Source organism: Halichoerus grypus, chromosome 11 (genome assembly GCF_964656455.1).
Source record: "Halichoerus grypus chromosome 11, mHalGry1.hap1.1, whole genome shotgun sequence".
Lineage (NCBI taxonomy): Eukaryota > Metazoa > Chordata > Mammalia > Carnivora > Phocidae > Halichoerus > Halichoerus grypus.
In genome coordinates, this window is record NC_135722.1 from 14115490 (window position 1) to 14139262 (window position 23773).

The 23773-nt window shown below is 45.6% G+C and overlaps 1 long non-coding RNA gene across 1 annotated transcript in view; it reads right to left on the reverse strand.

The window, feature by feature from the left end:
* Positions 1-1038: 1038 nt before the first annotated feature.
* LOC118523772 (uncharacterized) overlaps positions 1039-23773 on the reverse strand; it is a 76159-nt gene continuing 53424 nt past the window's right edge. Inside the window, exons 2-4 of the long non-coding RNA XR_013442337.1 lie at positions 11783-11973; positions 10199-10501; positions 1039-1520 (exon numbers count right to left, since the gene is read on the reverse strand). This is a non-coding gene — a long non-coding RNA (uncharacterized LOC118523772). The remainder of the gene's footprint in view (positions 1521-10198; positions 10502-11782; positions 11974-23773) is intronic.

Sequence of the window (23773 nt, forward strand, 5' to 3'; positions counted from 1 at the left end):
AGTCCTTAACATTTTGCCAAGTTTGCTTCATCTATTTTTCTGTTGCTGCTTTTGTTGTTGATGCTTTAAAGTATACATTTCATGATATTTCACCCCTAAATACTTGAGTACATATCTCTAAAACATAGATTTTTCTACATAGCCTCAACAGCATTATCCTACACAAGAAAATTAACGATAATTCCTCAATATGACCAAATATCCTATCCATACTCAAATTATACAATTGTTCCCCAAATATTTTTTTAAAGATTTTATTTTTAAGTAATCTCTACACCCAACATGGGGCTCAAACTCACAACTCCAAGATAAAGAGTCACATGCTCTACCAACTAAGCCAGCAAGGTCCCTCCCCCAAATATTTTTTTAATGCTGGTTTTTCAAACTAGGATTCAATCAGATTCTACACATTGTGTTTGAATGTTTTTACTTTTAAGTCTCTTTTTAATGTCTATATCTACATCTCATCTACAATTTTTATCTATAGATATATCTTCATTGTCAAAATGACTGCTCCCAAATGTCATGTACCCAGAAGAGTACCTCACAGCCAGACCCATCCAAAAGAAACCCAGGCTGTTGGCAGGTAGCAAACACTGTAGCCTGGTCTCCTCTGATCCACTGGTAAGAGGTAACTGACTATGGGTGAAATCTCCAGCCTCGGAAAAAGCAAAGGATACCCTCTAAGTGAATCGGCTCCATATGAAAAGGACTATAGTGTCTCTCTCTCTCTCTCTCTCTTTGCCTTTCTTGTATAAGTCAAAGAGGCAAGTGGATGTAATGGGAAGAGCATATGTAGATGAGGCTCCACTCCAGCACCATGACTGCAGAGCAACATGGTATTAGGCTCATCATTTCATATCTTTGAGCCTCATTTCTTGACCTGTTAAATGTATAGTGTTTATAGTGTTAACTGATGCAGTTTTAGGATTTATCTTTTACAGCAGCTAGCATTGCTTTAACCAACACAAAGTCATTACTAAGTCATACTTAGAAGGAAAACCTACATAGGTTTGCTCTAAACCATGGTGGGCTTTTGGAAAACCAAATAAGGAACCATGCAACTGGATGGTAGGGGGACATTTAAGTTTTAATACTGTATTTCATCATCAAATGTATAACACTTTTTTTTTCATATTTTTACACTCCTGAAAGAAGGTCGTGTATTGTAATTGGGGTATCTCAAATTGCAGACAGCCAGGTGATGGTTGTGATGGAGCTGGCATTGACTACACATGCACAAACCTGCTCACAGTTCTCCATCTCTTCTACCTTTTCCTTGAGCGTTGTGCATTCTTAGCGGTACAGGTGCTGAGTTTAATCACCACTTACAAAGTCTTCAAAAAGACTCCATGCTGGGGCACCTGGGTGGCTCAGTCGTTAAGCGTCTGCCTTCGGCTCAGGTCATGATCTCAGGGTCCTGGGATCGAGCCCCGCATCGGGCTCCCTGTTCCGCCGGAAGCCTGCTTCTCCCTCTCCCACTCCGCCTGCTTGTGTTCCCTCTCTCGCTGTGTCTCTCTCTGTCAAATAAATAAATAAAATCTTAAAAAAAAAAAAAAAAAAGACTCCATGCTGATTTGGCATTGAAATGAAAAGTTATTGTGAACTAAAAAGGCAAGGAAACAGAGCAGCTTGATATATGATAAATCTCTCTGTCTAGGCGTGCCTGGCTGGCTCAGTTGGTGGAGCGGGTGACTCTTGATCTCAGGGTTGTGGGTTCAAGCCCCACAATGAATGGAGAGATTACTTAAAAAATAAAATCTTTAGGGGTCCCTGGATGGCTCAGTTGGTTAAGCATCCAACTCTTGATTTCGGCTCAGGTCATGATCTCAGGGTCATGGGATCAAGCCCTGCATCAGACTCTGCATCCAGCAGGGAGTCAGCTTGAGATCCTTCCTCCCTCTGCCCCTCCCCACACACTCTCTCTCAGTCTCTCTTTCTTTAAAAAATAAATAAATCTTTGAAAAAAATCTATTCTAAATAAGACTTTTAAAAAAGCTCTTTCAATATGCATCAAATGAAAATTCTAAGTGATAGGAAAGCTTTATGTCATGGTTTTCTATCTCTTAGAAATACAGTAGAAATACATTGGTGTGAGTCCTATGTGCTACATAAGAAAGGAGCAGGGTGCTATGAGGGTGAATAACAGGGAGGAACATAATTCAGATAGGGAGGGGAGGCCGCCCTGAGGGAGTGATAACACCTGAAAGACAACAGTGGTGGCATCCACGGATGACTTCCCTTGAACTAGGTACAATTCTAAGTTTTTTGTATAACTCACTCAATCCTCATAAAAACCCTCTCCATTTTACAGATGAGGAAATCAAGATAGGGATGGAGAATGTAAATGATTTGTTCACAACTCAGGTCACACAGCTAATGAGTGATAAGCCAAGAATCTGTACCACAGAAATCTGGCTCCAGAGCCCATGCATTTTACCACTTCAATATCCTCTCTAGTGATTAAAATGAGTGAGTCATCTCAATTTTACCAATAAGGGCAGCAGTAAGTGAACCGCTCATAAGCATAGGCTCTAGAACCAGACTTGATGACTTCAAAGTCATGCTCGGCAACGGACCAGCAAGGTATTTGACCTTTCTATGCCTTGGTCTCCTCATTTGTTGTGAGGATAAATAAGTTAATAAGCTTATAGAGCTTAGATCAGAACCAGAATATAGTTAAGCCCTCAAAAAACATTATAGTATTATTATATTCATACAATGCTCACAATAACTCTAAGGAAATCAAGGCTCAGAGAGGTTTAGCAGTTTGTCTAAACCACACATTTCAAAATAGGAAACAGCAAAATGGGTAAAGGGGAGTGGGAGATGCAGGCTTCCAGTTGTGGCATGAATAAGTCATGAGAATGAAAGGTCCAGCATAGGGAACACGGTCAATGGTGGTGTACTAGCTCTCCATGGTGACAGATGGTAGCTACTCTTGTGGTGTGCAGAGCATAACATATAGAGATTGTGAATCCCTATGGTGTACCCCTGAAACTAATAGAACATTGTATGTCAACTATACTCAAATAAAAAATTAAATAAATTAATTAAATAAAATAAAAGCCTTGATCTCAGGAAGGAAGGAAGAAAGGAAGGAAGGCTGGGAGGGAGGGAGGGGGGAGGGAAGGAAGGAATCAGGATTCAAACCTAAGTCTGTTCACTCGGAAGCCTTTGCTTTACGCAGTACCCCCACAGAGCTGCCTATTAAAGATGAGTCGGTGGTTTAGGTATTCATTCTTGAAGGTTTCCAGGAACAGAGATTCTAAATCTCAATGTGACACCTCATTTTAATGTCCCAAATCCCACCCAAGAGTGAGGCTCTCTCATTGCCAATCTGGACTTCATTTGTTTTATTTTAAAGATCATTTTCTCTTTGAGAAGCCTGAGGGAAGATGGGACACTCACCAGGCAGTTTCTTTCTTTTATATTTTTCATATATGTACTTCACATTTCCTCACCTATATGGAGAAGGCCGGGATCATTTTTGAGTCTGGCCCAAAGGAGGTGCTCAACAAAAATGTGTTGTATGGAGAACAGCTTGGTGGTTGCCAGAGATGGGAGTTGTGGAGGTGGGTGAAATGGGTGAGGGGCTCCGAAGGTACAAATGTCCAGTTATAAAATAAATAAGTCATGGGATATAATGCACAGCTTGGTGACTATAGTAAATAATACTGTGATGCATATTTGGAAGTTGCTAAGAGAATAGATCTTAAAAGTTTTCATCACAAGACAAAAAGATTAAAAAAAACAAGAAAAAAAGATTTATAACTATCTGGGATAATGGATGTTAATTAGATTTACTGTGGTGATCATTTCACAATATATACAAATACCAAATCATTCTGTTGTACACCTGAAACTAATATAATGCTATATGTCAAGTCTATCTCAAGCTGAAGAAGAAGAAAGGCACAAACCATGTGTTGTATGAATGAACAAACCAGAGAATGGGTGCATGGCCTCTAAGGTCTCTCCCAGATCAGACAGACCCCATCCTACCCCTGCCCACCCAGCTCGCTGCTTTCTCTTTGACTCCCATTTCTTAATCTCAGTGTTTCTCAAACTGCGGTGTTGCCAGGGCACCCTGAGGACATTGTGGAGTTGAAGTGGCCTTGGTATATAGTGACACCCTGGCTTTCCTCATTCTTCATTCCCTTGGGCCGGTTTTTTACCAAGAAAGAAGCAGATTCTCTCCCTCTGCCCCTCCCCCACCTAAAATAAATAAATAAATCTTTAGGAAAAAGAAAAGGGTAGAGATGGGGAAGGGTGGGGGTGGGGAGTAGGGGTGGGGTTGGGTTTAGGGTGGGAGGTGCTGAGGTTGAGGGCGGGTGGGTAGATGACATGTGACTGGAACCCTCATGCGCATCATAATAGTTGGTCAAGGTCACAGGTGTTAGAGGCAGAGGAAGGTCGGGAGCCCTGCTAGACATTCACCCTTAAGATAGGAGACCTGGGCCTTTGGTTACAAGTAATGGAAGCCCATCTCAAACAAGCATACGGAAAGAAGAAAAGCATGTATATTGCTCACATAACTTGGAGCTCCAGGCATGGTGCCAGTTTCCTATGAAGCTAAACATTCAAAGGAGGCCTCAACTTTTCCCTTTCTCTTTATCTCCCTGCCCTGTTGCTTTTCTCTCTGGGTCTGATTGTATTCTCTCCTCAGAAGGCAGGCTTCCCCCACCTGACGGCTGCTCGCCACCCTCAGTGGACACCCTTCCAGCTGCAGCAAGCTCTAGCTGTCATGACTGTGGTTAAGTGGGGGGCAGGGGAAAGGGGTTGTCGCGGGCAGGGGGAGGAAACTGGAACTGTTTTGTCAAAAAATCAAAAACTTTCTCGGAAGCCACAGAGCCAACTTCCCCTCAGGTCTTAGTGATAAAAACCGGGTCACATGGATGCCCCTAGCTGCAAGGGAGTCTGGGAGGGTTGGAAACAGGGCCATTGTTGGCTTAGACGTATCATGATCCGTTGCCTGGGGCTGGCCATGTGGTGACATCACGCAGAACGAACTTGGGGTTTCTTAAGCTATAGAAGAGGGAGACTAGATTGGGCAGGTAACTAATGGTGCCGACCACAAGAAGGTGTCGTGAGGCAAACTCAGTAGATCACAGAATGAGAACGGGGAGAAGTTTTGCAGAAAAAAAGCAGGAATGCCAGCTGAACAGAAACAACTAATGTGCACATTACAGCTGGGGAACTTAGAGGTGAAAGCCAGGAAAAGAGTTGAATCAGGAGAGGTTGGGGCGGGGGGAGCAAAAGGAGAGGACCCGCCAGCTATGGGCAGCACCTGTCAGGACATTTCCTGGAACATACAGCTCTTTATCTAAGGATATTCTGCCGCACAAGTTCAGCAAATGCAGAGGACTCTTGGTGAGCAAGGAGCAAATGAGACATCTCCTCACCACAGAGTCTGAGTTCTTCCTACTGTTTTTGTTCGATCCTGATTCATGTGCCAAGGCGACCCTAAACCAAAGCAACAAAGCTACGGCCTTGGGGCACCAAAGGGAGACACTGAAACATCTTCAGTGGTTCCCAACCACCACGAACTCAAGTCCAACTTCATGGTCTGGGCCCGGCGCCCTCTCTCATCCGACAGCTCCGTCTCTCACTGTACTCCTCCTCCATCCTCTGCTCTCCACCAGCCCATCAGAGCTCCCCAAATCCAGCCTGCACCTTCCTGACTCCAGGATTTTGTGCCCAATGCCCTTTCTGCCCTTTCCTAGCTGTGACATCTCTGAGCCTCCATTTTCATATCTAAAAAATGGTAAAAGCATCTCTCTTATCAGGTGTTGGGAGAGTTTTGAAAATTAGGTAAGACATGTTATGTGCTGAGAAAACTGTCCGGCACATAGTAAGGGCTCAAGACATGTTAGCTATTATTATTCATGAATCCCTATTTTAAAAATCTTAGCAAACTCGATGTACGTATTGTAGCACTTACCCATTCCCTCCCTGCTTTATCTGGGAATGAATATGTCAAGAGGGTGAGCATCATGAGGCCCAGCGTGGTGGGTGTGGCTGCCCCCGGGCACCTTGTTCTTTGCAGGGGGCCTGCGAGACACACCGCTAGTTGCTCTTGACCATCAGCCTGACAAGGGACAGAATGTGTCCATACAGGACATTTTGGAGAATTCAGGGCTAGGCTGGGCAGAAAGTCAGCCTCCGGGGCTGCTCCCCCTTGCTGGCTGTGGGGCAACACCAGGAAATGGAGCCCACCCACAATTTCACAACGAAGTTCTTGGGAAAGTCAGACGAATCCATCCACTGCCGGTGTGTGGTTAAGGCCTGTTGCCAGGCATCTCCCCCCCCAAGGGCAGGAACCTGCCAGCGTGAGGAGGTGAGGCCTGAATGCCACTCGCCTCCCTCCACAGCCCATCAGCAATGACTCAGCAGGAAGCCAGCCAAGGCCTGAGTCACTCCCTCCCCTGGCACCACACCCAGGGTTTTCCTCCAGGGCTGGTAAGGCTGCTTGGAGCTGGAGGTGTAAATCTTCAGTACCTGGGTCTACCCAGGCTAATGAAATCACTTCTTTAACCTAGCTCTGGAGTTAGACTGCCTGGGTTAGAAGCCTGGCTCTGCCTTTTATTTAACCCAGGGCAAGTTTCTTAGATTCTCTGGCCACAGGTTGCCCATCTGTAAATGGGAACAATAATAATACATCCTTCAATGGAGTGAAAGAGCGTAGAGCAGTGCATGATGTATTGATACCCCTTCTAACACATGAAGCCAGTCCCACCTCAGGGCCTTTGCACTTGCTGTTTTCTCTGCCTAGAATGTTTTTGCCCCGGGTGGCCACATCCCTCACTTAATTCAGTCTTGACTAAATAATCATTGTCTCGGTGAGGCCTACGACGACGGCCACCCTATGTAACCTCTCCTCCTCCTCCAATACTTTTACTCTTTCCCACTTTTTCTCCTTAGTACTTATCATCGTCTCGTAGCCTATACATGTTATTCATGTATCTTCTCTACTGTCTATCTCCCTCCACCCACACTGAAATTCAAGTCCCACATTTGTCTGTCTCCTTCCCTGCTGTATTCCCCAGACCTACAAAAGTGCTGACGACACACAGCAGCTCTCAATAACCAAATGTGGAATGAATGTAAAGGAATGTCAGCTTATTCACAGTTATTTGTCACCAATCATCATTATCACCAATAAAGGTCACCAATCAAGATCACCATTATTCCTTTACAGTGAGAATCAGAGAAAAGTTCAAAGTTTAAAACCTTACAGCATTCTGCAAATCTGCTTCCAGTTCATTGGCTTGAATAAACAGATTCTCAAAGCTCTGACACATCTACTGTTAGGGTGGAAAATTCTGTTAGCCATTGGGGCTGGGCAGGGGGTCGATAAGGGACAAAAGTGATTCAGGCGGGGCTGCCCAGGAGTGGTGAGAACCAAGGAAGATGGGAACGCAATCCCCACCCATAGATATTACCATTAAAATTAAAAAGATCATCTCTACTGGCCAAACACATTCGAAACTGCATTTCCCTGATTCCAGATTCTAACTGTAAGTTTATCTTAGCATCCATTTGATCTTCCCAATTTTAAAATCTCCAAAGATTAATATAACTCAGAGCCTCTGCTTCTCCCACCACCTTGACATCAAAATCCCAGCTTCACAGGTCCAATAGTCAGCTCCAATTTTAGCTACCCTGTTTTGGGGCTGCTTTGCTTATAACCGCCCCCTCCCCCAAAGTTCAGCTCGAGACAACTCACCGGTGTATTCCCAAAGCCTAGCAGAGCCCATGACATACAGGGATGAGTGAATGAATGAATGATTTGCTCAGAGGAGGCAGTCATAAGGGCCCCCAGTACCTTCCTTGCTTCCATTATTCAATCTTCAATAGCCCCCAGGGAGACATCTACTGTCCAGCTGGAGTCTCTCTCCAGGACTATTTCTCCCCTACTCCTCAAGGATGAAGGTCCATTAAGAAGACACCAATTCACATCATTAAAGAGAACTACATCAGTGTTCGGTGTAGTCCGCTGAGTCTGTGTAGAGATTGGGGTGACCCCACCTCCTCCCCAAGGACGGTAGGTGGGGACTTGCTTCTGTTTGTATAAAGGCCCATCCTGGTGAATTTTCCAAACAAAGAGAGACAGGTCCAGAAATGTGGAACCTTTACTCCTAGAAACAGAAACTGCCAGCATCCCTCCCTCTCCCCTCCCCCACCCCCTCCATAGCATTTTCTCATTAAAATAGAAAGAAGAAATTAAGTCCCCCCTTCTCTCTCTCTCTCTCTCTCACACACACACACACACATCCATGTACAAAATGGAGCCTAGATAGACTTGAGTTCTAATCTTTACAGCTTGTGTGACCTTGAAGTTCCCTGAGCCTCCATCTTCTCATCCTTGAAATGGGAAGAAAAATCAAGTGACCTGCCGGGGTAGTGGGAAGATTCAATGTGAGCCAAGCTTCCTCCTGATTTGCACCCCCCCCCTTAGCCTTTTACCGGGTACTAGGTGGGAGACACACACACACACACACAGACACGCACACACCAGCCCCACCCCCACCTCCAAGATGTAGCCCGGTCCTGCAGAGAGGCCCATTAAATTAGCTCTTGCCTAATGTATGGTGATTAACATAACAATAAAAAATTTTTTTAAAAAGCTAAAAAATAAAAATAAAATTAAAAAAAAAATTAGCTCTTGCCATCATCCTTGCTCTTTTGGCTCACGCCCTGAATGCCGAGCCAAGACCACCAGCCCCATACAGCAGCCCTCAATGCCCACCACCGTCCTGCCTCTCCAAGCAAAGCCCTCCAAAAAGCAAATCCCATGTAAGGACAGTTGGGAGTCTGTGCAACATAAATGAGAGCCAAATCTCAGCAGTGACTTCAGCGTCACACACAGGCTTGTGGCTGCTCCTTGTCATTGGCCCCATACCGCACCCACCCTGGCCATTCACCTGTAATAACCATTTTCTTGCGTGTGTGTGTGTGTGAGAGAGAGAGAGAGAGAGAGAGAGAGAGAGTGCGTGCACACAGGGGAGGGAGGGGCAGAGGGAGAGAGAGAATCTTAAGTAGGCTCTACGACTGGGGGGGGCCTCCATCTCACGACCCCAGATCATGACCTGAGCTGAAATCAAGATTCCCATGCTTAACCAACTGAGCCACCCAGGTGTCCCCTGTAATAATCATTTTCATGGAAGCCTTAAAATGTCACTGCTCATTGATAAACACGGGAGTGGATATTTTCAGGGAATTTCTGCTGAAGCATCACCATGTGAAGACATCACAGAAAGCCCCTGCCAGCCCTGTGGCTTTGAAGACATCGCTCAACTTCGTGTTTCCTGAGCCTGAGCCCCCACAGCACCCGATGCTGAGTCCAGCGGTAGCACTGAACTCTGAGATTTCAGTGTGTGGTTGCTTCTTGGTCCCTCACTAACCTGCCAGGGCTTGAAGGGTTGGGACTGGGTGCCTGGCACCCAGGAGTGCTTGGCTGTAAATCCGAATACAAGCCATCCAGAGAGGTTTTCTCTCGCATCCCCATCCCTCCCTATCTAGGGGGAGGAGGGGCAGGGGCAAGGGACAGGGGTGTAGGGGACGGGGGACTTCTAGACTTTCTCAATATCCTTCTGAACTAAGAAAGCGTCAGGGCCTCTAGGCCTGATAGCTCTTCCTCTTTCTCCTCGTCATTGACACTACAGCTCTTGACTTCTAAGCCTTACATGGCTGGGGAGGAGGGGGAGGGGTGTGTGAAAAGATCAGAAGCCCAGAGACAGCCTTAGAGAATAGGTTTGCTGCTAAACCTGTTGTGTAACCTCAGGCAAGTAACCTGGGCATCTCCCTAAACCTCTGGTTTCTAATCTGTGAAGACAGGAAGCCAACACAGCGCCAACTACCCGGTGTTTAGACACACATCCATATTGCTAACTCATTCGATCTATAAAATGATGGATTTGGACGATGTAATTTCTCAATTCCTAATGGGAAAGATTTCAATAGCTGCATTCAAACCACTCCAGCCTGGAGTCCCAGGAAGGGACGGTGATGTCACAAGAGAGAGCACAGGATGTGGAGCTGATCTGGGTTTAAATCTCTGGTCTGTCACTTCCCCGTTGTGCTGATGTTGAGCAACTCACATGGACACTCTGAGCCTCAGTCCCCTCAACTACAAAATGGGAACAATAGTATCCCACTCACAGGGCTGCCTGGAGGATAAAAGGAAATGGAGTACCTGGGAGCCCAGCATTGCACTCAGCACACCATGTCAGCTCCTGCCCCCTTCCCAAACTACTCAAAGAAGATGTGACAATCAGCCTTTATGCAAATTATTGCTGCTACTCCCTGAGGTCATTTGCTTGGGTCTGGTCCGTGAGAAGGAAGCGGGAAGTTGCATCTGACGGTCTGAAGAGTGCTGAAGACAAAGGTTTCACTTCTGCAGCCTTGACTCCAAGGCAGTGTCGGGTGGTCATCAATGCAGAGCCCAGCAAAATCAGCCTTTCCCTCCAGACTCTGCTGCCCCAAAACAAATACATTTCTTTAAAAAAAAAAAAAAAAATTTAAATTTTAAAAGGTCCCCCTTCACTGTGCTAAGTGCAGTCCAGAATCAGGGTCACCTTCTCTTGAGACACCCTGACACCCCACCCCAGCCCCACTTACAATCCCAGCCCTTCTCCCACCTCTGGCAACTCCCCATTGCCCCGCCTGCTTTACTTTTCTCCATAGCACTTATCCCCACACACGTGCACGCACGCAAATGCACACGCGCACACACAAATGCACGCGCACGCACACGCACACAGCCCCTCACTGTAAGTGCTGTGAGGATTCAGAATGGTAGGGGCTGTGTTGGCCGCAATGTCTATGGTGCTGAGACCTGCGTTAGTAGGTACTAAATAAAAGTTTGTCAAAAGGATGAATCGGAGCCTGAGCTAAAGCCAAACTGGCAGTTATGGCCAGATCATACTAAAATATCACCTGAGCCACCCATTTCAGTTTGCAAAGCTCTCTCACAGTATTTATTCGCTCTTGTGCAGAAGACTTGGTTTCTGCATTTTCTAGGTGAAGAAAGCTAAGTCAGAGAGATGGAATGCTTCCGGAAGCCCGAGGAAGCTCTTCTGGCCCTCTGGCCTTGGGCAAGTCACTTCCCACTTCTAATCTCATTTTTTTCTTCTCTGTAAAATGAAAAGATGTGGACTGGGTCCCATCTGGGGCTAAGATTTTTAAACTCTAAAATCGCCTGACCTGGTTGTTAACCCTTTAAAGACTGAGTCAAACGGTGTTCTCCACAAACCCTAACGGCAGAATCAGGACGAGCTGCCACCTCGGCCCTTCTGATCCCATTTCCAGTTCTCTTTCAGACCCCACTCCACTGGGGGACAGTGGAGAAGAAGGGGACAGCCACGTGGAGACTTGGAAGAAAATCGTTCTGGAGGGGCCCCTGGGTGGCTCAGGGTTAAGCATCTGCCTTCCGCTCAGGTCATGATCCTAGAGTCCAGGGATCCAGCCCCACTTGGAGTCCCACATCGGGCTCCCTGCTCCGCGGGGAGCCTACTTCTCCCTCTCCCTCTGCACCCCCTCCCCCCTGCTTGTGCACGCGCACACTCTCTCTATCTCAAATAAATAAATAAAATCTTTAAAAAAAAAAAAAGGAACTAACAAGACTAGCTGATGGATTCATTAGAGGCTGACATAGGGTAGCAAGGAGAGGAGTCAAGATTTTAGCCTCACTGCCTTCCCCAGCAAGACCTTATGCTTTTCTCCCTATTTTCTGTCTACTCTCTCCTCTCTGCCTTCCCTTCACCATCACCAAACCTACCCATTTCCAGAAGTCACACACGCTCTACCGTTTCTGCTTCCCTCAGTCCCAGGAATCTTCCTTCACTGAATCTCTGGATCCTTGTGTGCGTGCATCCATCAGCAGGTGCCAACATAAATTTCTGTTTCAACAGCTGTGTTCTGTACCCCTATTAGGTGATCAGTTCTCCAAAGGTAGGTATCCCAGCAGAGCTGTAGGACAGAATGGCATGTTAGCTGGGGGGCACAGGTGGAATCTCATTCGTTAGTTACGTCAGGTAAGTTACTGATGTCTCTGAGCCTCAACTTCAGGTTAAAAAAAAGGGGGGTGTAATTAAAGAGCTAACGCATATAAAGTGCTTAATACGTGCAGTGCCTTGCACATAATAAGCCTCTGATAAATGATAGCTGTGGTTGTTATCTGCAAGACAGTTGTGCTGCTTGTGACAATGACTTTGGGCAAGTGGTTTTCCCTCTTTGAGTCTCAGTTTGCTCATCTGTAAAATGGGATGTATATATTCAGCTCTAAGATTCTCAATGCCTCTGTTCCATTTGTTAATGCTTTAGAATCTACCTTGGGTAATGTTAACCCAAAACCCTTGTGATGTGATTCATTCTTCATAAGGTTGCACCGCCCTCTGTTGGAGGTATTCTGCCTGCATTTGTTGGATCCTTAAATCGACAGATACTTAAAAGCCCAGAAAGCTCCCTCGCCTCTATTCTGAGAATAATCTCTTCTTAAGTAACATCTCTTTCCGTGTAGCTATAGATTATATTTACAAAAACAAAAAAAAGTGGGTTTTTCTGCATTTTAAAATTCTGTCCCTATTTTATTCCTTTTTTAGGTCCTTATAAGAATTTGGGTTTTTTTAAATTATTTATTTTGACATAATTTCAGACTTATGAAAAATTTGCAAGAAAATTGTACTATATCCTTCACCCAGATTCCCCAAATGTTAACACTTAACCTAATTTGCTTTATCATTTCCTCTCTGAATCTGTTTCTCTCTTTCTCTCTGTCTCTGTCTCTCTCTCTCTGCATATATATATAGATACACACATACACACACGTATATACACACATATATACCTAGTGCATGTATTTTTTTCTGAATCTTTGACACTAAATTAGACACGAAGCCCTTTTATCCCTCAATCCTTTATTAATGATGATATTATTTTCAAATCTTCAGACTTTATTTAAATTTCTCAAATTATTTCCATAATCTCTATAGCAGAAAAAAATCCACATTCCATTTTACATTCAGTTGTCATGTCTCCTTAGCTTCCTTTACTCTGGAATAGTTTCAAAAATTTTCTTTGTCTTTTAAGATATCGACATTTTTGAAGAATTCAGGCCAGACATTTTGTAGAATGTTCCTTTATTTGGATTTGTTGGATGTTTCCTAATGATTAGATTCCAGCTATGCATTTTTGGCAGTAATACCACAAAAATTTAGGTTTTTTTCAGTTTAAAAAAAAAAAGCAGTGTGTATTTAGGAAAGATATGCAATAATAATGAAAATTATACAATTATTTATGTGTTTCTTTACATAAACAAACACTTGGGGAGCTTTTAAAAAATACCGGGGGCTCCTGGGTGGCTCAGTCAGTTGAATGTCCGACTCTTGATTTTGACTCAGGTCGTGATCTGAGGGTCCTGGGATCAAGCCCCTTGTCAACTTCGTGCTCAGTGGGGAGTCTGCTTGAGGTTCTCCTTCTCTCTCTCCCTTTGCCCATCCCCCAACACATGGGCTCCCTCCCCCAACCCTCTCTAAAATGAAATAGGGGCGCCTGGGTGGTGCAGTCGATTGAGTGACTGACTCTTGGTTTGGGCTCAGGTCTTGATCCCAGGGTGGTGAGATCAAGTTCCACAGAGGGCTCCATGCTCAGTGCGGAGTCTGCTTGGGATTCTCTCTCCCTTTCCCTGGCCCTCCTGCTTGTGCGCTCTCTCTCTCAAAAATAAATAAATCTTTTTTTAAAATAAGATAAATCTTTTTAAAAAATTTAAAATAAAAATACTGATGCCCAGCCCCATCCCTAGAAATGTTGATAAAATTAGGATGTTGAGTATTAGCATTTTTTAAATTCTCCTGGTGCTTCTGTGCAGTCCGAGTTGAGAGTCATTGATTTCTCCTCTGCTAACTCCAAAAGGAACATTGAACAAGTTACAGAGATCCATAAAAGTACAGTAAGATAAACTGGGAGAAGGGGAAGGACCCTCAATAGGAGAAGGACATGCATGAAGTCTCGAAGCAAGTAAAGCTTGCTTTGAGTGGGCGATAAATTTGCTCTAACAAAGAACATGAAGATAGTGGAATAATGTGAAAGTCAGAAATCCAATTTTAAATGATATACACAAGATAAACCTACACTGCATCTAGAAAAAAAAAAGAAGTGCCAGAGGTTGCATTTGAATGGTAGCATTATGGGTGATCTTTATTGTTTCCATATTTTTCTTTCTTTTTTTTTTTTTAAGATTTTATTTATTTATTTTGACAGAGAGACAGAGAGAGAGGGAACACAAGCAGGGAGAGTGGGAGAGGGAGAAGCAAGCTTCCCGCTGAGCAGGGAGCCCGATGCGGGGCTCGATCCCAGGACCCTGGGATCATGACCTGAGCCAAAGGCAGACGCTTAACGACTGAGCCACCCAGACGCCCCTCCATATTTTTCTTTATTTTCAAATTTTCCCTTAAAGAATCTGAGGTCCTTTTTATAATTAAAATGTTTTCAAAATATCAGTATAATTAAAATAATTTTCACTTGTGCAGCACTTATTTCGCAAAGCTCACATTATCTTATAATAGTAATAGTAAGTCAATGATGACCATTTGCTTGCAGGTGTCGGGTACCATGCTATAAGCTTTACATAGATTCTCTTTTAATTCTTACAGCTAATCTTTGAGGCAGGTACTATTATTAACCCCATTTATTTTTTTTTAAGATTTTATTTATTTATTTGAAAGAGAGAGAGAGAGAGAAAGCACAAGCCAGGGAGAGGGGCAGAGAGAGAGAGAGAGAGAGAGAGAAGCAGATTCCCCACTGAGCAAGGAGCCCGATGTGGGGCTCAATCCCAGGACCCTGAGATTATGCAAAGACAGACACTTAACCAACTGAGCCCCCCAGGTGCCCCTATTAATCCCATTTCACAAGACAAAGAAGCTGACTCAGAAAGGTTAAGTCACTTGCCCAAGCTCAAACAGCTTCCAAGCGTCAGAAACAATAATTTTACTCTAAAGCTTTAATATTTAACTCTAAGAACACCAATATCTAATTGCTAGGAGAAATAAGTACTCTTATGCAAACTCTGCTAAATTCAACTATTTCACATGTTGTTTGTTAAAGGCTATTTTCCATATCAGATGAACATTAAATATGAAAAACACCTTGTTATGCTTTGCCTAGTTGCTTTGAAAATGAAATTAAAATTCTTGTCATACTCGGGTTAGTTGCTTTCCACCAACATTCAGCCATGTGCTTTTTTTTCTTAAAAAAAAAGCAAATGTACAAAATAAATTACAGTAGCCAGGCAATATTCAGTAATTTCATTTATAATAAGGATTTTACACATGATGCAAACATTTCTAGAACAGAGTCATTCTTCAAAAGGAACTCAAAGAATGTCTTTAATGTTTTCCCCATGCATTGAGACCAAACATTTTTACTGAGATCTGTCTAAAAGGCTCAGGAATAGGAAAACAAAATGTAAAAGTCTGGTTTGGTTTAGTGTAGTTGAGTTTTAATTGCTTTTGTTTCTAAGAAAAAGAATTGGAAAAATATGTGGGCTTTTCCACTGGGAGTTCTAGAACCAGCACAGGGCGGGGGTCAGGAGTCCTGGGTCCTGGTTAAGTCACTTCTTTCTGGGTTTTTATGTCTTTGTTTATAAAATGAAGAGTTTGGACCAGACCATCCGCTAAGGAACCCCCCAGCTCAAAAATTCATGATTTTCCAACTGGATTGTCCTGCATTATTCTTAATTACCTGACTCTAATGAATGACCCAAATGGCAGCCCTCCCCTAGGTCCGGGCAGTCCCGAGACGGTGCCAGGACCTTGTTGTAAACACAAGAGAAATGAATCAAGGCAGTTTTCTCCCTGTCCACCCTCTATCCACTGAGGTGGCTCTTTTCCCCGGTAAGAAAAGAGAAAAACAGAAAGGAAATGGAATAACTGGATTTAGGGAAGTAAGAGGAAGAAGACAGTGGAGGAGCAGAAATGGAAGGAAAGGTCCCTTTTCGTTAAGGATTTTCATATATTTAACCATCCCAACCATCAAAGTCTATGTAATATATTCTTGTATTCCAAATCGGATACAGTAAATTTAGATCTGTAAAGAGTCCTTAAAAAGTACTGCATTTATTTAAAATTCTCCCAAATGTTTTTCATTAAAGGAAAAGCTTTTTCTTCCCATCACTCAGTTTCTAGAGCTGTGCCGTCCAATATGGTAACTACTAGCCACCTGTGGCTATTCAGATGTAAATTTAAATTAATGAAAATTAAGTCAAGTTTAAAAATCAGCCCCTGGTCACACTAACCACATATCAAGTGCTCAAAGCCACACGGGGCTAGTGGCCACCGTCCTGGGCAGTGCAGACATAGAATATCTCAATTATCGAAGAAAGTTCTATGGACAGCACTGTTCAGGAGTGTTTGATTAAGGGAAAATGGAGTTCAGAACATTTGACAGAAAATTAGACAATGGGAGGATGAGAATGATATGGTCAACTCGTAGCAATTATAATTATAATAGTTCCATGTACTGAGTTAAGCGATTTATATGCATCCTGTCACTCCTTAAAACACCCTCATGAGGTGGATACCCATATTCTCCCTATTTTACAAATGGTAAAACTGAGGCTTAAAGAGATAAAATTGCCCAAGGGCAATAGCAAGCAGATAAACCCAGCCTACCCAGCACCAGAGTCCATTCCTTATTGCCTTCTTACCTCAAGTTTAAGGGGCAAGACAGACCTGGTTGCGGTAGGTGTCATAAGTCCTAGCCATCCTGTCAACACTGTCCTAGGCACTGGGGACACCCTTGGGGCAGCTGAGAGACAATGGAGTAGCAAATAAATTAATTGGTTCAGCCAGTGACTAAGGCAAAGAAGTTAACAAAACAGGCTACCGTGGTAGACATCGATGGGGAAGGGGCTCCTTGAGGCACTGGGGGAGGCTGCTCTGAGGGCTGACATCTGCGCTGAGACCTGAGTGAGGAGAAGGAACCAGCCAGAGGGAGAGTGGAGGCCTTGGCCATGCAAATGCCGCCTTGAGGCGGAGCGGGCCCTAGCTTGGCGAGCTTGGTGAGCAGGGTGACCAGCATGGCCCAGCTGGTGGGGAGGGGAGGAAAGCACGGGGCGCAGAAAGTGGAGGGCCAGCTGTCCCTGCCTCAGGAATAGAGTCACCTCAGCTACTGGGTGAGAAAAGAAAACCCAAGGGCACCTGGGTGGCTCAGATGGTTAAGCATCTGCCTTCAGCTCAGGTCATGATCCTGGGGTCCCAGGATCGAGCCCTGAGTAGGGCTCCCTGCTCAGTGGGGAGTCTGCTTCTCCCTCTCCCAATGACCCTCCCCCTGGGTCATGCTCTCTCTCTCTCCCTTAAATAAATAAATAAAATATTTTAGAAAAAAAGAAAAAGAAAAGAAAACCCAGCGGGTCAGCAGGCAACTCTCCTCATTCACCTGTACTCTGGCCACCCCGGTGGGCCACCTTTTCATCTCACCCTAATTGATGCCCACTATTCTAACTGGCCTCCCGCTTCCACCTGTGGCCCCTGGAGTCTGTCTCTACTCAGCTGCCACAAGGACCCTGCTACTCTCCAAGAACAAAGAGTAAAAGGCAAAGGCATTGCAGGGGCTTGCAAGGCCCTAAGCAGTCCGCTCCCTGCCATTCTCCTGACTGGCTCTCCTCTAGCCTCCTCCTGTGCCCTCCACACCAGATACACTGGCCCCTTGCTGTCCCCAAACACATCAGACCACTCCAGGCTCTGGACTGCTCAGCTGGAATGCCCCCTCCCCAAGTTCACTGCACAGTTCACTCCCTGACCTCCTTGAGGTTTGGCTCTGATACCTTCTCCACGAAGCCTTCTCTGACCACCATATTCAAAATCAAAACCCTCTTACTTGCTTTACTTTCTTCCCTATCACTTATCCCCTGCTAACATGCTGTGTCTTCTCCTGCATTTCTTGAATGCATTTAGACTATATATTTCTATCTCCCGTCTTATCCTTTCCATGAGAGCTGGAGGAGTCTTTGCTTTGTTCCCTGCTGGGTCCTTGGATAAATCCAGAATGAACATTGAGCTCCACTCTTAGGGGTCCTCTTCCAGATTTGGAGTTCTATCACCTGACACAGTAAATGTGACAGAACTCCTTCTCCCTATGACCCCCTGATTTTTGTTATTAGTCGCAGATGACTGATCCAGTGAGATGATGTATTTTTTTAAATATTTAAACCAATGACACCTTGGGGCGCCTGGGTGGCTCAGTCGTTAAGCGTCTGCCTTCGGCTCAGGTCATGATCCCAGGGTCCTGGGATCGAGCCCCACATCGGGCTCCCTGCTCGGCGGGAAGCCTGCTTCTCCCTCTCCCACTCTCCCTGCTTGTGTTCCCTCTCTCGCTGTGTCTCTGTCAAATAAATAAATAAAATCTTTAAAAAATAAAAATAAAAAAAAAATAAACCAATGACACCTTCCAGTTAAAAATTTAACCAGGCCCCTGCAGGCCTTTCCCCAGCCTAAGACACAGACACCATGTAGACTAGCAGCAGCCAACAGAAATACAATGCAAACCACATATGCAATTTTATTTTTTTTTATTTTTTTAAAGATTTTATTTATTTATTTCACAGAGAGAGACACAGCGAGAGAGGGAACACAAGCAGGGGGAGTGGGAGAGGGAGAAGCAGGCTTCCCGCCGAGCAGGGAGCCCGATGCGGGGCTCGATCCCAGGACCCTGGGATCATGACCTGAGCCGAAGGCAGACGCTTAACGACTGAGCCACCCAGGCGCCCCACATATGCAATTTTAAATTTTCTGGTAGCCACACCGAAAAAAGGAAAAAAGAAACAGGTGAAATTAATGTTACTAATATATTTTGTTTAACTCAGTATATCCAAACATCATCATTTCAACATGTAATCAATATAAAAATTATTAATAAGATATTTTACATTCTCAGGGTGCCTGGGTGGCTCAGTCAGTTGGGTGTTTGCCTTCAGCTCAGGTCATGATCTCCGGGTGCTGGGATTGAGCCCATGTCCAGCTCCCTGCTGACCTCTCTCCCTCTCCCTCCACCCCTCTGCCCTGCTTGTGCTCTCTCTTTTGTGCTATCTCAAATAAATAAATAAAATCTTTAAAATAAAAAAGGTATTTTACGTTCTCTTTTCATACGAAGACTTCCAAGTTCAGGGTGTATTTTATGCCTAAAGCACATCTCCACTTGGACCAGCCACATTTCAAATGCTCATAGCCGTATGTGGCTAATGGCCACAGCACAGCTCTGTGGTCTCTGGAAGAGGGGCTACAGGGTACATAGTGCCCAAGCAGGAGGTTTGGGCCTCTGTCCGAAAGGGCTGCTAAAAAGCTCACAGGGGCAGAAGCGCCAGGAGCAAGCCTCATTCCCTCAGGCCCTGCCCCCAACCACTCTAGGCTCATGGGTCTCCCTTGGGAGGAGTGGGTTCCTGATCCTTTTGGGTCTCTTCCACATCAAGGCACCCACCTCCCACCCCCCGCCCCAGACACTCCAATGACCCACTGCAGAACCAGACTCTGCAGTGGGGAGAATCTGAGGTCAGCCCCCTCCATCCAGGGGAGGAATGCAGGGACCAGACCCTCTCTCCCAGCAGTCCAGGGAAGGAATGCATGCAGAGGGTTCCCTTCTCCAGAGACGGGAGCTGTATGCCCAGCCCTAGGAACGGAAGGAGAAGGGGGAAACCAGCCCTTCAGCTGGAATTTCTGTTCACACTTCTTTCCAGGAAAAAAAAAAAAAGATTCTGGAGCAATTTTGGCTTCCCTCTCTCCCAAGTCAGGACAGTTGACCGGTTCCCAGGGTGAAGTTACTTAGACTTCAGCCCCCCTTCTCATAAAGCTCTTTCCCCCAAGACGCTGCCATATGGTCCTGTTTTGCATGCGCTGCTTACCACAGCCTCAGTCTGGGCGGCCCCGGCTCTCAGACTCCCACCCACTTACTGTATTTTTATCACCCTCCCCTCAACCCCACACGCTTGCTTCTGCCTTTCCCTCCGCCCCATCAGCCTCTGCTGTGGTTTTTGATGATTTCCCCTTTGTTTAATCATTCTCGTGAAACAGGACCCAAAATAGAAAACAAGAGAGTGCTGACTTGGATGGGAAATAGACCCGCTAGAACAACTGCAAGTAACAACAACGTGCGAATGGCCATCCCCGCAGCGTGGCCAGCTCGCCCGTTTATGGACAGAGCATCATCTTACACACCGGGCGCAGCGCTATTCCTCTGCGGGGACAGCACGCGTGTGTTGAAGGCCTACTAGGGACAACAGAGCCTTGTTGTGCCAGGCTCAGGGGGAGAGACAGGAGTGGGCACAGGTGTCAAGGCTTCTGGCCCCGAGGACATTGTAGGGAATAAAGACAACGCCTGCCCTGCCCTGAAGGCTTTAAACCCGGCTGGCGGGGGGCCGGGGGGCTTCATGGAGGAGGGGCACCCGAGCTGGAACTCGAAGGACTGTGTTGCTGAAAAGGTCGAAAGACAGTGTGCATCGAGGCGGGAAATGGGAAGGAAGCTCCCGCTCGGCACAGCAGCCGGCTGCTGCCAGATCAGCGGGGGCCGCTGCCGGACGCAGGGCTCCAAGTGTTCAATGTCCTCCTTAAATGAAGGAAGGATTACCGACTTCCATGCCCGGCTTTCCCATCAATGGTTCCGTCGCTTCACTGTTCTGAGCTCTGAGAGCATCTACGTCAGAAGGTTGAGGGACGTGAGCCCTCAACGTCCTGGAGCCCGGTCCAAGTGGAGATGTGCTTTAGGCATAAAATACACTGAACTTGGAAGTCTTTGTATGAAAAGAGAACGTAAAATCCAGAAGGACAATCTGGATCCTCACTGCTGAGCTGCCACCACTGTGGGCCCCTCCACAAGACTCAGTGTCGGCAGGCTGCGGGCCACTTGGACTGGATGGCAACCCTAGCCCAGGGGGCTTGGGTTACAAAGACTGAGGCCTCCCCGGATCTGGCCCCCAGCCGCTGCTCTGATCTCCGTCCTCTTCAAACGGTGTGAGGGGCCACCCTCCTCCGGAGTGGATAAAGATTGTTTTCTCTTTTGCAAAAACGGAATAGAGAGAAAGGAAAAAAGACAACGTCTCCAACCCCTCCACCCTGCGAAAGTAATCCCTGCTCTCCAGGCAACCAGCCAATCGATGGGGAAAGTCTGAAAGAGCTTTACAACTCACACAAATTCGAAGTCAGAGGCTTATTTTTATCGCGTCTGGAACCATGCCCCCCAAGTACAGCTCAGTGATCCAAGAGAGGCCATTCCTGGTCCCCATTTAAGTGGTGGCCTCCACACACGTTCCATCACATCACTTGAGTTTGAATTTTTTTTTAAGATTTATTTATTTATTTGAGAGAGCGTGAGAGAGCAGGGTGGGCAGGGGCAGAGGGAGAGAATCTCCAGCAGACTCCCTGCTGAGCGCGGAGCCCAACACAGGGCTCCATCTCACGGCCCCAAGATCATGACCTGAGCAGAAATCAAGAGTCAGGGGACGCTTAACTGACTGAGCTGCCCAGGCTCATGCCCGGCTTTCCCATCAACGGTTCCGTCGCTTCACTGTTCCGAGCTTTTTTTTTTTTTTAATAGCATTGATCACGATCTGAAATTCTCTTGTTCATTCATTTGGCTTCTTGTCGATCATAAGTCTCCTCCCTCAGCCCCCAACCAAACTGCATCCCCAGAAGAGCAGGGTCTGTCATGGCACTGGAGTACCCCCAGTGTTTTGCAACAGCGTTAGCATGAAGTGGGCATTCAATAAGCAGTTGTCGAAGTTCACAGAGGGTTAAATGGTAGTATCCATTAGATCTAGAAAAGCACATGCCCTCGACTCTGAAAATGAAAGTGGTAGAGTGATTCTGACTTCCATTTTCCTTACAGAAAGTAAGAGAAGCTCTGAACCTCATTCGTCAAAACAGTTCATTACACCACTGTTTGTAATAAGAGAAGCCTGGAAGAACCTAAATGTCCATGTGGTAAATAAATTGCAATACAGTTACACAATGAAGATACTATGCATACTTATGAAAGAACAAGGAAGGTCTTTGTGAACTGATATAGAAAGATTTCCTAGATATAATCTTTAGTGAAAAAAGCAAAGTACAGGACAGTGTTAAAGTATGCAATCATTGGGGGGGGGAGGAATGGGGTGGGAGGGTGTGTTCATATGTGCTCATTTATGCAAACAGTATTTTCTACCAGGGTGCAAAAAAACTAGGTGTAATGTCTACCTGCAGGGGCGGGGAACGCGATTACTTGAGAGGAGAGACGATTTTTCATAAACCTTTTTGTAAATTTTGAGTTTTGAACCATAAGAATGTATTACTGATTCAAAAATAAAATCAATTAAATCCACAACCATATTCATTTATTTAAAATATCTACTGATTGAATAATTAATCTGATGTACGCAGTTTAGAGTCCCTTGGTGACTTTGAGGAAACGTAAGCCAGCGTCCCTTCCCATTCTCATTCAAGGTCACACTCCTAAACCTGCCTTTGCTCTTCCTCTCCCTGCCTCTCCCCTCCTGTAAAATAAGGCCACTTTCCTGAAGGTGGGGCCCCTGGACGAGGCTGTGTCACTTGCTCGCTGTAGGTGTGTGAAGGACAGGTAAACTAGCATGTGGTGGCAACAGGAATTCCCTCCGTGCCAGTGTGTTCCTGTAAACAATACAAGAATGTCATCATGTTTACCTTCTAGGGAGTTTTACAAAAACAACTTTCCTGCTTCCTTAAGTGACTAGATAAAAAAATAAATAAACTTGGCTCTGCGCTGAGTCAACTGGCTCAGCTGGAAACCATGGAGTCTGGGGAATTTTTACTTTTTTTTTTTTTTTAAAGATTTTATTTATTTATTTGAGAGAGAGAGACTGAGAGAGAGAGCACATGAGAGGGGGGAGGGTCGGGAGGGTCAGAGGGAGAAGCAGACTCCCTGCTGAGCAGGGAGCCCGATGCGGGACTCGATCCAGGGACTCCAGGATCATGACCTGAGCCGAAGGCAGTCGCTTAACCAACTGAGCCACCCAGGCGCCCAATTTTTACTTTTTTTTAAGATTTTATTTATTTATTTGAGAGAGAGAGTGAGTATGGGGGGTGGGGGGCAGGGGCAGAGGGACAAGCAGACTCCCCGCCGAGCAGGGAGCCCGATGCGGGGCTCAATCTCAGGACCCAGAGATCACGACCTGAGCCAAAGTCAGACACTTAACTGCCTGAGCCGCCCAGGTGCTCCAGTCTGGGGAAATTTCTGGGTGAAGAAGCAGCAGTAGGTTCTTGTGTGCGTGGTGTATCCTGGCAGTATCAGTCTTGAGCTGATGGAAAAAGGGCCTCTTGGAAACTACAATGTCCACAGACAGCAGGGCCAGCCCAGGAAAACCAAACCCATCTCCTAACTTGGCTCTGAAGGCAGCAAAAGCAGGGTCAGCTTCATAGGTACGCAGCCCTCACTTACAAGGGCCTTTGCACTTGTTCTGATGCTCTGCCGTCACAGTCTTGACATTCTTAATAAATCTTTAACAAGTGGCCCATATTTGCATTTTGTACTAGGCCCTACAGATTCCATAGTCAGTCCTGCAGCAATTATCACAAAAATCCTTGTCACCTCAAGTGTGGTTTATTGTTTGTTGTGAAAAATACAGTGTTCTCATTCACCAGTGTACCTGACTTTCTCAGATCCTTTTCTGAAAATCATTTTAGGAGAGCTTCAGGGTCCAGGAGAGCTTCAGAATCCAGGTACCGGGGCGCCTGGGTGGCTCAGTCAGTTAAGCATCTACCTTCGGCTCAGG